This window comes from Pan troglodytes, chromosome 6 (genome assembly GCF_028858775.2).
Source record: "Pan troglodytes isolate AG18354 chromosome 6, NHGRI_mPanTro3-v2.0_pri, whole genome shotgun sequence".
NCBI classification, from domain to species: domain Eukaryota; kingdom Metazoa; phylum Chordata; class Mammalia; order Primates; family Hominidae; genus Pan; species Pan troglodytes.
This window is the reverse complement of record NC_072404.2, coordinates 16,572,051-16,587,030: the sequence shown is the minus strand read 5'-3', so window position 1 is coordinate 16,587,030 and position 14,980 is coordinate 16,572,051. Positions and strand designations below refer to the sequence as shown.

Genomic DNA, 14,980 nt, shown 5'->3' with positions numbered 1-14,980 from the left:
TACAGTTTCTTCCTATTCTATGTGCCCCTTCCCCCTTGGCCCTGTTCTTTGTGACTGGAAGAGATTTGACTCAAGCAGGAGTTGTACTGTATTCTGTTAAGTTCTCAGTCCACCACTTTTCGTTTTTCGTGGAGTCTCCTGACATAATAACTTTTAGACTCATCGAAAGAGACTGCAATTGGTGAATCCATGTTAATTATGTGATTGACAAAATGCCCTATGTTAAAGCTAGACTTTAATAGAAAGAATACATATCTTCCTTTTAAAATTGTGCCTTGATTGTCCCCATTTATTTAAGAAGCATCACTCTTTCCAGAGCTCACGTTGATTCCACAATCCTAGAAAACCATGTCTATGTGCCCTTAACAAAATCCTTGAGTTCTCAAACTCTGCTGTAGAAATTCTTGTAGGTAAATTATGAAATTAGGAAAATCAAGACCAAGGTTGGCAAAATGAAGAAACAATCTTAAATTTGTAATAAGGTTGAATGAACGAACATATTTCTAAGAGTGTATGGCTTTGGACATTAGCTTTTATTTTGTTATTGTCGAAGTGGAAAAGGTTACCTTATTTCATATCTCTTTCCATTTCTTTTTAGGTTTGTTTTATCTTGAGTGAACCACGAAATCTATAAAAAATAAATTGATTTTAAAGCAACAGCTTCTTCTGGAGACCGGTGCTGTGGTGTTTTGGAGTCAGGCATGAATCTAAGCTCATGTTGACCACCTCCTGGTTGTCTCAGGAGGGTCAATTCATTAACTTACTTAAGAGCAATGAGCTTTTGTTTCCACAGCTGTAAAATACACAATTCCTTCTTAACTGAATTTATAAAAGTTACAAAACTAATAAATACAAACTAATAAATACAAAATATAAACTGTCAAAAAAATACAGATGTGTATGAAGAGTTGTTATTCTTACCTGTCCCCTTGTCATTCTGGCCATCCTGATGTAATTAATATTTTGATGTGAATCCTCATTTGTCTTTCTCTATATACTTTCAAGTTTATAGCAATGTAGCATCTTACCACATATTGAGAGCTCAAAAAATCTATGCTGAGTGAATAAAATAAGATATATATATATATAATACACAGGGGTTTTTCTTTTTTATAAAAATAAGATCAGACTGTATGTATTATTCTGCAACATGCTTTTATTGATGTGATTTCTGATTGATTCATTTTTTTTTTTTTTGCCTGTAAAACACTGCAGTAATGAACTTCCTTGTACATACACGATTATGTACTGGTGCTTTTGTTTTTAAAAATATTCTTCAATGTAGGATTGTGGGGTCTAAAAGTAGGCACTTTAAATTTTTGAATAGATATTGTCAGTTACTTTCCAAAACTGGTTGTAGTAGTGTACATGTTTACCATCAATATATGGACTTTTCATTTCTTAAAATGGGAATTCTAATGCTTATGTGGTAGGATTATTAAGAAGACATGATAGCTTGCTTTCCCTCTGTCTTTATAGATACGGTGCCTGACATACAGTTGTGCCAAAAGGCTTTTTTTTTTTCCATTTTCATTTCCATGCTTTCTTGTTACTGGATATGTCTCATGAAAACTCTGACATTTTTCTGCCTTTCTCATTGACTGTCATAAGGAATGTGAAATGTGTGGGAAATAGGATCCAAGTACAGTCAAAATAGTTTCTGCTTATGTAAGTGCTCTTCGGACTGACCTTACCAGTTAGGGGAATATCTTTCTGTTGGCCACAAAGCGAACCCTAGGCAAGGTGACTGTGTACCTCGCAGCTGGCCCAGCGCAGTCTCTGTTTTTCCCTGTCGTTGCAGTGTCCTTTCTGTTTAGTGCCTCTTGTCACTTTCAAAAGTGCCCCTATTTATGTGGTTACCCTGTCTAAAGCTAAAAATAATCTATTTAAACCAGCAGGAAAAAGAACGACTAAAGCTTATAGATGAAATTAGAGGGAAAAAAAAAAACTTAAAGACTTTACCGTAGAGGTACTAAGTCACCCAATAGGCAGCAAGACTTAAAAAGCTTAAGACATTAAGGAAGAACAAAATGGAAATAATCAATTAAACTTTTTCTCCTCTTTTGCCTGGATGAGTGAAAATGAAAGCTTCCAGTTGAGTATGTCTGAGAGATTATCCCAGTTAATGTTAGGATGAAGATTTATATAGTGTGCACATTATTGCTTTGCCTTGGGAACCAGAAATGTGGAGTGTTTATTAAGTAGGTTTCTGTTTTTGTTGAACAGGTATTTTTCTCTTATGACCTGGTTTCACTATATGATTACATCTCTTTGCATAATTTGTATTTGATATATGCATAAAACCCCGTTTTGAACAGACCATATGGAAAGCTCCACGAGTGCCCTGGGACCCAGGGGTATGGAGTGATTAACCATGGGTTCTGCTATTTGTGCGGCAGATGAGCAGAGCTGTGAAATAAAAGGCATCACACAATGGTTTCATCGCCCTTATTTTGTCCTTTGTTTGGTGATGCTTTACTAAGGATAAGAAAGTAAAACAAAATAAAAATAAATCCCAGACAAGCAAGGAAGAGAAATGGCAAACAGTTTTTCAGAACAGAATTGAAGAAGGTAGGCTATTCATGGTATAAACTTGACAGCCTGAAGAGTAAACTGTTTTGTGAAAACAAAACTAAAAATGAGGTTGCTGGTTTCTCAGGAACCCCAAAGAACTTCTAATGTGTGTGAGACAATGTGACTGGCAGCAACTGGTTTTGTAATTAAATTTGGTTTAAGAAGTATTTGTTTAACAAGTGTTTTATGTGCATATGTTATGGAAGGGACTATTGTGGGGCATTCAAAAGAATGTAGCTGCTTATCTTTATAAAATTTGCAATCTGTTTGTGGAAATTCATCTGACACAGGAAATATTAATAAATATCTAGATAAAATGATAATTTGAAATTAAGTCCCTAGAAACATTTAACCAATCTGTAAGTTCTAAAATTCAATGTCTGAACTTCAATTTTTAAAAATAATTTGTAACTAAATTATTTAGTAAGCATCGAAAAGAATAAATAAATACAGGCTTAGTAAGACATGTTTTACCTTCTTAGTCCAGCATTATAAAACTTGGCTCCAGCTTTCTCTATAATAGTATTTTTAAAATTGTGCTAAAAATCAAAATTACCTGCGATGTTTGTTATCACAATGGGGTTCCAGGTTCTTTACTCATGAATCTGTGTTAGTGGCTGAGATTCCAGGACAATGAAAAGGTGAAGGATAGGTGTCTTGTCTGAAGATACTTTAGAACTCCTGGAGTTCATTCTGTCCACTGCCTTACTACTTGAGCAACCTTTTTCTAAAACTTATGTAAATGAGAATTCCCCAGTAAGTATCTTCTCCAATATTCTTCAAATTATCGCTCATCTTATAATAATCTGAGACACCATTCAGAAAAGGAGGGTTTGGGAATTTTAATAATGTAGGAGGCTTTTTAACTTTCCTCTTAGTGGCTACTTTCAGTTTTTATTCTTTCCTTGTAAATGTTGGACCAACATGGCAATGGCACTACAATTTACCATTGTGAAAGGTTCAGCTGGATTCAGGGACTCCTGATTTTGGAACTCTTCTCAGAGTAAATCTCACTTAGCCAGACCATAGTATTTTTGAGGACTGGTGTTTTGTAGGCTGTGGTGAGAAGAAAGCCATTTTAAGCACCTGTGTATTGCTTGTAAGTGTGTAATGATGGATGTCCCATTTCCAGACACAGGACATTTTCTGGGATACAACCATCAAGCATGTTCTGCAATCCTCCTCCACCATATAAGTTTTCTACTTTTTAACACCTCCCTCACTTTTACTCATAGTCATTTGATACTTACTCACATTTATCCATTATTTTGGGGCTGTACATTTGCACCTACTATCTCATTTGATTTCCACAAATCCTAGTCATTGATGACTTCTCTGATATCCCAATCTAAACTTGGATACCTGGTTCTAACTCTCTCAAGTCATCCTATACTTTTCCTCCATTTCACTTATCAAAGTTTGTAAGAGTACAAGACTTTCAGCTTTACACAAGCAGGAACTATTCTAATTCTTCACTAATGTATCATTTTACTCTTATACAAAGTACAGGACACAGTATGTACTTAATATATACTTGTAGAATGAGTAAGTGGAATTAAATTCAACTGTGTGATGCCTAGTTTACATCCTTAGAGAACTGAGACACATTGAACAGCAAGATTTTTTTTTTTTTTTGAGACAGAGTCTCACTCTGTTGACCAGGCTGGAGAGCAGTGGCATGATCCCAGCTCACTGCAACCTCCATCTCCCGGGTTCAAGCAATTCTCATGCCTCAGCATCCTGAGTAGCTGTGATTACAGGCATGTGCCACCATGCCCCGCTGATTTTTTTGTATTTTTAGTAGAGACAGGGTTTTTGTCATGTTGGCTAGGCTGGTCTTGAACTCCTGGCCTCAAGTGATCTGCCTGCCTTGGACTCCCAAAGTGCTGGGATTACTGGTGTTAGCCACTGCACCTGGTCAGCAAGATTTTTTTCTCATTCTATTACTCCAGTTATTTTTGGAGGGGTGTGTGTGTGTGCGTGTGTGTGTGTGTGTGTGGTGTATTTACAGACAAGTCCCACTATGTTGTTGCTCAGGTTGACTTTGAACTCCTGGGTTCAAGCTATCCCCAACCTCAGCCTTCCGAGTGGCTGAGACTACAGCTATGCACCACTGCGCTGGGCTCAAGCAGTCATACATTTTTCAAAATAATTGTGTATGTATATGTGTATATATATATATATATATATATACATGTATATATATATATGTAGCTAAATAAGAGTGGAACATGAAGTCATCCTAGTTTTATTGACAATCAGAAGGGCTTTCTTTCTTGTTTTCTGGGCTAGATAGATTGAAATAGAATCTGAACTTTTTTTTCATGGAAATGGTAAAGGTATTAATATTTTTTGAAAAATAAATCATTGAATATTATTATAGCATGATGAATGATTTAATATCTTTCTGTGAAGCATCTGGCATAAGATGTTAAGAACTGTAGCATACTAGCAAGATAGTTTCAGTTTGGTGAAAATTGCTTCTGTATTTTTGTTTTAGGGAAACAAAGTAATCAAGGAAGAAGCATCAATGAGAGGGCTAGGGAAAACCATTCCAGAATAGTCTCAATGAAAAAGTGGATAAGATTGGGAGATAAGTGTATAGTTAGTATTAGAGTGTAGATTGGAGGTTAAAATACAATTAGAGGCAAAGAGAAGGAAGGCAAGCAAAGCCAGAAAACATAATGCTTTGTAGAAGATCTCCTGGGAAAATAGAAATCAAAACCGTGATGACACATCATCTCACACCAGTCAGAATGGCCACTACTAAAAAGCCAAAAAACAACAGATGTTGGTGAGGCTGCGGAGAAAAGGGAACGCTTATACACTGTTGGGATATAAGCATGCTTATACATTGGTGAGAATGTGTATTAATTCAGCCACTGTGGAAAGCAGTTTAGAGATTTCTTCAATAACTTAAAACAGAATTACCTTTTGACTTAGCAATCCATTACTAGGTATATATTCAAAAGAAAACATATTTTTCTACCAAAAGACACATGTATTGGTGTTTTTATTGCAGCACTATTCATAATAGCAAATACATAGAATCAACCTAGGTGCCCAAGAATGGTAGATTGGATAAAGAAAATATGGTGCATATACACCATGAAATACTATGCAGCCATAAAAAAGAATAAAACCGTGTCTTTTGCAGTAACATGAGTACAGCTAGAAACCATTATCCTAAGCAAATTAATGTAGAAACAGAAAACAAAATACTGCGTGTTTTCACTTGTAAGTGGGAGCTAAACATTGGGTACTCATGGATCTAAAGATGGCAACAGTGGACACTGGGGACTGCTAGAGGTGGGAGGGAGGAAGGAAGGAAAGGGTTGAAAAACTGTCTATAGGGTACTATGCTCACTACCTGAGTGATGGGATCATTCCCATCCCAAACCTCAGCATCACACAGTACACCCATAAAACATACCTGCATATGTACCCTCTGAATCCAAAATGAAAATTGAAATTATAAAAAAAAAAGAAAGTCCCCTTTTCCAAAAAAAAAAAAAAGAAAGATATACTTGGGACAAGTGGTAGCTGTTTTTTCAAAACTGAAATCAAATATTTTGTTATGGGAGCAGGCAGGCATTTCCTCACTTTCTGCTTGTGGATGAGCAAGCATACATTTGATTTGGCTTCATAGAAAACTCTTAAGCATGATGACTATACAAAGGAACAACAGTTGTTAACTCTCTGTGGAGAAATAAGTTTCCTTGTAAGTAATACAAGTGCCTATTTAGTCACTATTAAAGGACCTGATTTAAAATAATTGCCTGTGCCTAAGGCTGAAATTTAATTTGGTTACCTCACAGAACTGCCTCAACAACCTCTGAATAAAGGTCACTTATGACACTGAGAAGGTATAAATTGCTAATTAATACTTTATATTGAAATTGAGTTACTTAAGATTTTGAAGAAATGTTCAGTGAAATAGTAATGGGTACCAAGATTTCAAATTACTTTGATTTCAAAAGGTAATAAAACACAAGAAAGGAAATTTCAGCCACTAACTTTAAAAGTCTGTTTTAGAGAAAGTAGTGAGTGTTAATTAGATAAAAATTTCTATTAACCCTTAGAAGTGCATTACTTGATTAAATACAAAGAACTTAAAACCTGAGTATGAGTAAATGAAAGAAGCAGAGAGGTTAGAATCTTCTGTTTTTTTTGTTACCTAAGAGTTTTAAATTTCTTTACTGGTGTGGTGAAGGAGATGTAATGTTGGTACCGGTTGGTGGCAAGGGCATGGTGCTTGGCCATTGGCTGGGGAGGAGCTGCGGGTTCCAGAGGCAGAGACCTGTGGGCTGGAATTTTAGAGTAACCATTTTGTAGATATCAGATCCAAATGAAGCTGGATATACAGAGAAGTGTGCTGCAGAGAGAGGAAGAAAATGCACCACTTTTTGATGGCTATGATGTGCCAAATTTTGTGACATGGACTTTCATATATATTTTCTACTTAATACGCACAGCGATCCTCAAAGACAAGTAAGGAGACGATATCTATCTATGAATCTGAGATATCTGATTATTTGCTTGAGTTCAAGCGTGAGAGTCAGGTGTGCACTAAGTGCTGTGTAACTGTGGAGTCAAGGCTGTTTTCCAGGATATCATTCTGCCTTCTTTGCCGAAGTATGGGTATCTGAGATGTGATAGAGAAAATTATAAGAAGCTGCTTAAAGGGAGGCAATTTGCAATATGACTAATCTATTGTTGAAAGCTGTTAACATTAGTGAAAATAATTTTCAGGCATTAATTTATTAAATTTAATTTATTAAATTTTTTTATTGATACATAATAGATGTACATATTTCTAGGATACAAGTGGCAATTTAATGCATTTATATAATGTATAAAGATCAACTCAGGGTAATTAGGATATCCATCATATTACATTTTCTATCCATTTAACAAGTTCATATTTATTAAATGTTTACTGTGTACTGGACACTGCGCTAAGCTCTGTCAGGAACAAAGCAGACATGTTCCTTATTTTCACCAGTGATATTGCCTAGAGTAAGGAGCTAACTTGCAATAGAGACTCACTATCAAGAAAAGGTATAAGAAAGTAGACGCTAATTGTTGGACCTAAAAAGAGTAACTTTTGATAATTACAATCATGAGATACAAACTTAAGAATTCCATAGATCGTAATCTCTGGTTTGTTTATTTTAGTTTAAACAGGCTGGTATTTAATTACTAAATGATATTAAAGTCAGATTTTAATTTCCTTCATTAGGCACGTCTATGAATTTCATAAGAAAAATCTCTGTTGTGTCTGTCATGGAAGGATAACAATCAGAGGCTCATGGACTGAAGAACAGAAAAGTGAACTGTCAGTTAACCAGTAAGCACTGATATTCTACTTCAGTGAAGCCTTCAGATTTAAAGGCAATTAAAGATGATTGTGACTCATCCCAAGTAGTCATATGCAAAATTCTATGTATTCTTTGCTAATTCGTTTAGTTTGTTGTATTATCGTATATAACATACCCATTTCCCTAGGGGCAGTGAAGGGTTCCTAGAAGCTGGCCATCTCTGCTCTGTGATGTAATTATCTTTTACATATATTATCTAGGTTAATGATCCATAGTTTTTTCATTTGTTTATTTGTTTTGTTTTTCTTGTGTAGATGGGGTCTAGAGCCTTATTCTCTTGGCTCCCTTTTTCCCCTTTTAACCTTTGAGGGGTTCTTTGAAGCACAGATTGAAAACCATCAACCTAGCTAAATAGCCCAATTGATCTGGTCATTCCAGGGTTAGCAAAGAGAAAGAAATCACAAATAGGTAACCAATCAAACGGATAAACATTTGTCAAATACCTACTTGCTTGTCATTGTGCTAAAGACGCTTATAATCTATCTAAGGAGACAAGCCAAAAACACATCTAAACTTATGCGATGTAAGATTAATTTCAAAAAACTTGACGTAGGTTCAGAAGAAGTTAGAGAACTCAGGGAAAGTTTCACTAAAAGTAAACAAGAACATGGCCTACTGTCTAACACCTGACACAACTTTTTGCTTTTCCTGTAGGGTAGTTCCCACTTATTTGCAGTTTCACTGTCCACAATTTCAGTTAGCCACAGTCAACTGAGATCCAAAAATATTAAGTGGAAAATTTCAGAAATAAACAATTCATAAATTTTAAATCATGTGCTGTTCTGAGCAGTCTGATGAAATCTCACACCATCCTGCTGTGTCCTGACTGGGACATAAATCACACCTTGGTCCAGCATATCCACACTGTAGACTCAAAAACTAAGTTGCTCATTAGTAACTTAGTAGGGGGCTTAATTATCAGACGAATCCTTGGAATATCACAGTGCTTGTGTTCAAGTTACCCTTATTTTACTTAATAATGTCTCCAAAGTGCAAGATGCTGGCAGGTTGTTATAATTGTTCCATTTTATTATTAATTATTGTTGTTAATCTCTTACTGTGCCTAATTTATAAATCAAATGTTATCATAGGTATGAAAGTATAGGATAAAACAGTATATAGTGCCTAATACTATCCAAGTTTTCACGCATCCACTGAGGATCTTGCAACGTATCCCCTGTGGATACCGGGGGATTAATATTGTCTTGGAATATTTAAGCCAGAAACTCTTTGTAAAAATCCCTCTTCCAATGTTTGGACTCCCAGTTAGGTAATACCTTAGTACCAATTGTAAAGAACCAGGTTTTACTGAATGCCATTATCTTGAAGGAGAAACAAATATTCCATAGGACATATTTTAATTATTCCCTCCATAATTTGCTATTTATAATTTATATCCAAAAACTTCCTCCATAAATCTTTAGTCTTTCTGTAAGAATTTAAATAAAGGGAGAAAATGGGCAAAGAAATTCCATAAATGTAAACCATTTAGAGATTTTGATGACTACCACTGATGCCCAGAGCTTCAATGATAGTAATGCTTCTGCAGTGCCAATGAGATTGCTAATCGTATTGAAACAGTTGCTGATTGTAGCTCAATAGGTTTAAAAAAAATTTAGGGGATTATTTAGAGAAATGCCATAAAAAATTTTCTGCTGTAATTATTTGTGTAGGTTTCTGAATTCTAAAACTAAAAATCTAAATTAGAAGCTGGACTTTGGAAATGCTGTAAAATTACTTTTGATAACTTTACTCTGAGTCATTCTTGGCAAATAGTAATTTGGGACTATTTCCATAGACCTATCACTATTTTATACTCAATAGAGACTCCAGGCTGGTGTCTAATGTGGGGGAAAGATGATTCTGCCATTTATTGCTTAAAGAACAGCAAAAGATTATTCTGTGATCTATTTTTTACCAAAATAGTCAGTTTTTTTCTTTAAGCATTAAGACAGAACTCTCTTTACTTACCATAGTTTTCCGAGGCTGCGCGTTTTTATTTTTTGATTATCTTTTCCCTTCAAACCTGTTCTTGATAATTGTTGCCTGTGAAGGAAGAATCAGTTTGTATTGCACATTGATGGAGGATGTGATGTGTGACTTGTACCAAGTGTTGCACCCAGCTAAGTATGGCCCCATCCCCACCATGGGTGCTCTGTTTCCTCAAGCTGCTCTTTGTAGCCCCAAAACACTATTTTTACATGCCATTTAGGCCTGCTCTTGCCAGTCTTGGTTTTCCCTTTACTGTTAAAATTTTGTGATTTCTTTCTCCTTAGAATGTCCCCAAACAATTTCTTCTGGAATATTAATGGAAGGCTATCTGGTTCAGAGCTAGTTCAGACTAAGTCATAAATTACTGATAGTCTCTTAATTTTACCATGAGTGTTTATATTTTTAAGTTTTTTAATACAAATACATTTTTAATTGGTAGATTTTTAGCCAATTCCAAAAAGAGGTTTACAGCCAAGGACAGCCATAATTGGCATTCCTTTTCAAAAGTTTTAAATAGAATGACAACTCATTCTGTTTATACTTGACCCACCCTGATGCTGTCACATCAAAACTGCAAGTCATTCAACTCTATCACAGCTTCACTTTTCTCCTTACCTTACTAGCATTTGAGTCTAGTCTCTTTTCCAGTCCTTTCCTCATTTCTCTTGTCTCCCTTAGAATCGTCTTTTTAAAAGAGATGGAATCCTACAATTTTTTATTCGATAGCCCCTCTTGCATACACAACACAGTTTAAGCCAGGATCAGTCGTTTCTAGCCTCATGATCCATAGCATCATCTTTTTCTCCATAGTCAGAATGAATTGCTATATTCTCTGTAGTCACTCGTTCTAGTCCTATTAAAAAATAGACTTTATTTATTAGGGCAGTTTTAGGTTCACAGCAAAATAAAGTAGAAGGTACAGATATTTCCTATATGTACCCTGACTCTATCTGTGCACAGCCTCTTCCCACCACCAATGGTGTACAGCAGAGTGGCACATTTGTTACAAAAAAGGGATCTACACTGATATCTCATTATCACTCAAAGTCCACAGTTTACATTAGGGTTCACTCTTAGGTTTGTATGTTCTATGGATTTGGAAAAAATTATAAGGACACATATCTGCCATTCTGTTACCATACAGAGTAATTTCACTACCGTAAAAATCCTTTGTGCTCTATCTAGTCATTCGTCTCTTCTTTCTAACCCCTGGAAACCACTGATCTTTTTCCTCAAGTTTAAAGTTAAAAAGTGTAATTGGCACATAATAATTGTCCATCTTTGTGGGAAACCATGTGAGGTTTTAACGCAGGTATTCACTGTGTAATGATCAAATCAAGTCAGACTGACTCCATAGTTTTGCCTTTTCCAGAAAGTCATATGGTTGGAATCATACAGTATGTATAGAATCATACAGTCTGTATATTCAGACTAGTTTCTTTCATGTAGTAATATGCACTTAAATTTTCTCCATGCCTTTCATGGTTGGATAACTCATTTCTTATTAGCACTGAATAATATTTCATTGTCTGGATTTTTGTGCAGGCTTAGGTTTTGAACTCCTTTGAGTAAATACCAAGAAGCATGATTGCTGGATCACATGGTAAGAGTACATTTGGTTTTGTAAGAAACTTCCAAAGTGGCTGTCTTCCAAAGTGGCTGTACCATTTAGCACTCCCATCTTCAACAAATGAAAGTTTGGTTCCTTTTTAAAACTGGCACAGTAGTTATATTTAAAATTTCATTTTGTAATTATTATTTTGATTTTGTTTTACCTATAGAAGCTAAACTCTTTGAGGACAAGAACCTTATCTTATTCATTTTTGTTTTTCCACAGCCTAATATTATATTTTAGGCAACTCAAAAATAGTTTATTGAATTTAATTTTTGATGAAGTGAGCTATTGTTATGATCTATAAAATTATTAGTATGTAAGAATGTAATTGAGGCTTTAAGGATAGGTGAAATCATGTTTGTGGAATCTTCTCTGGGTCAGTTATAAAATGAAAGGACAAGAAATACAAATATTGGAAGTATTTATAACGATTATGGTTGAGTTGGGAGTATTTAAGGAAGATAGCCTCAGTAGAGTGACGTAGAGAGCAGATTCTAGGTTCAGGCCTGAGAGAGAGCAGTAGAGGTGGACAGATCTGAGAGAGGTGGTTGGGGGAGAAGTTAAAAGTGAAATCCAAAGCAGGAAGTTTCTGATTTATGCTTATTTTAAGATAACACTTGTGCTTATTTTATTAATGAAAGTTTTTTTGAAAAAAAATATCAATTGAGTTTAGGAATGAATTCTTTCTTCATCCTATTTTTAGATAGGATTTACAGTGAGGTCCTAATGGGTTTACCTCTATATTAATAAGAAAGACATTATTCCTGGTTGTTAGGGCAAGTCTCCATCATGTCCTTTGCCCTCAAACCTGACAGCAAGCCTTCGATGTCTAATACATATGATTTCTGTCTAATGTATTTAGGTCTATAAAGTTGGGAGCCATTCTTAGGTTGTTTTGCCTTTTTCTGAGAGCCACATAAATACTTTGTTATGGTCACATTAATAATCAATGAAACATATGTTTATTAATACCATCTTAAATGTTATTTATAAGCTTGGTTTTCTAGAATTAAAGAGTTCTAAAGAATCAGTCTTTAAGAAATGACTATTAACTTCCTCTAAATCTTTGGGTAGGATTTAGCACTGCTGGTTTGTGTAAATATTGAAGTAATTCTCTTGCCCCTTGGAGGCCCAGGCCTGGAAAGTGAAGGGAAATCTAACCCAAAGCATAATTAAGAGAGACAACGTTGGGCTGGGCACACTGGCTAACACCTGTAATCCCAGCACTTTGGGAGGCTGAGGCGGTTGGATCACCTGAGGTCAGGAGTTCGAGATCAGCCTGGCCAACATGGTGAAATCCCATCTCTACAACAAATACAAACATTAGCCGGGCATGGTGGCACGCGCCTGTAGTCCCAACTACTCGGGAGACTGAGACAGGAGAATCGCTTGAACCCAGGAGGTGGAGGTTGCAGTGAGCCGAGATCGCAGGCCACTGTACTCCAGCCTGGGTGACAAAGAGAGACGCCATCTAAAAAAAAAAAAAAAAGGGAGAGAGAGACAACGTTAAAGAACTTTGACGTTAATGTAGATACAATAGACAGATGCATGAAACCCCGTCTCTACTAAAAATACAAAAAAAAAAAAAAAAAAAAAAAAAAAATTAGCCGGGCGTGGTGGCCGGTGCCTGTAGTCCCAGCTACTCGGGAGGCTGAGGCAGGAGAATGGCGTGATCCCGGGAGGCGGAGCTTGCAGTGAGCTGAGATCGCGCCACTGCACTCCAGCCTGGGCGAAAGAGTGAGACTCCGTCTAAAAAAAAAAAAAAAATTCCCTAGTATAAAATAAAATAAAAAAGCTAATTTGACCTCTTTTAAAAAAGCTAGTTTGACCAAAGGAAACTACAGTTGAGATCCCTGACTTTTGGTAAGTGGTGCTGATTTCAGAGAAACATTTCTCTAGTTTTTACTGTTTCTCCCTAGCTTGCTCTGAGTTACACAGTTCAGATGGGAATAGGAGATAAATTAATTGGGTTCTAGAATGTTTTCCTTCTTGTGAGAATCTATAATTTTTTCTTTTAATTCTTTAATAGTTTAAAATTGGTATATTTCCTGGTTAGAAATATAATATAAAGGCCGGTCGCATTGGCTCATGCCTGTAATCCCAGGACTTTGGGAGGCCGAGGCAGGCGGATCACCTGAGGTCAGGAGTTTGAGACCAGCCTGACCAACATGGTGAAACCCCGTCTCTACTAAAAATACAAAATTAGCTGGGCATGGTGGCGCATGCCTCTAATCCCAGTTATTCGGGAGGCTGAGGCAGGGGAATTGCTTGAACCCGGGAGGCAGAAGTTGCTGTGAGCCGAGATCACGCCACTGCACTCCAGCCTGGGCAACAAGAGCAAAATTCTGTCAAAAAAAAAAAAAAAAAAAAAAAAAAAAAAAATATATATATATATATATATAAAAATAATGCATCTGGCATTAAAATATAAATCGCACTGTTGTTAAAAATAACCCTTAATTATTTTGTTTCTTGTAATTAAAAAATTCTCAGACAAAGCAGAAACTTTGAATTAGAGTTAGGTAAAGGAAATAGAAAATTGGAGCTGATAATAATCAAAGGTAAGTGAATCTCTTCCTCATTTGACGATTTCTTTTATCTGCATTCTCAGATTGAAATAATGATAGAAATCCAGAGATAGATGAATGGAACCCTTTTTAGAAAAATTCTGGGGTAATATGGAATTGGTGAAACTGAGATGAATAATTTTTTGGAAATCTCTACTGTGTAGCAGTAAAGTTGACTAAAATAATTTTAAACCTATGAATGGTGAAAATGTAGAGAAACTTGTTTACATTTTGCCAACTTTTTCGATGAGTTATGAAATCTGGACAATAAGAAAAGCAATATTTATTGTTTTCTTTTTTTTTTCTTTTTGCTTGATTTTTAATGAAGTTTGTATTGGGGTGATAATGTGATGAGTTGAGTTGGGAGATGAGGCATCTGCAAGTAACTTTCTCCCTAGGAAATCAGCATGTCTCGAAGCTCTTATTGACTAGGTTAACAGCCCTCTACATTTTCCCAGATAATAATGGAACATCACCAATAATCCCAAAAACTTATTAAGCTTCAAGGTGGAAAAGAAAGGTTGAAAATTATGCAAGGGATGTAAAACGCTTCCTTCTCCAAGAGATTTCCTGCTTTTCCTCTGGTTTCTCTTTCCTCAGAAAATGATGTTCCCTAAAATTAATGCTTGCTGTTTTGATTACTCCAGTGGCACCTATATTCTGTCTTATCCTATAAAGTGGTTACATTTGTATTTTTCTTTTGCTTTCTATGTAGACTTTATATACCCCTTGAATAGAGGCATTGTGTCTTAGCCTTAGCATTGTGTCATTTGAACCCAGATGAAATTATAATTATGTGGAGGTCTCCGGTAGAATAAATACCATTTCAAATTTGGGATTTTCTTTGGAGG

General features: G+C 35.8%; 1 long non-coding RNA gene across 1 annotated transcript in view; it reads left to right on the top strand.

The window, feature by feature from the left end:
• LOC107975697 (uncharacterized) overlaps positions 1-14,980 on the top strand; it is a 424,270-nt gene that overhangs the window by 49,629 nt on the left and 359,661 nt on the right. Inside the window, exon 2 of the long non-coding RNA XR_010158344.1 lies at positions 7,817-7,924. This is a non-coding gene — a long non-coding RNA (uncharacterized LOC107975697). The remainder of the gene's footprint in view (positions 1-7,816; positions 7,925-14,980) is intronic.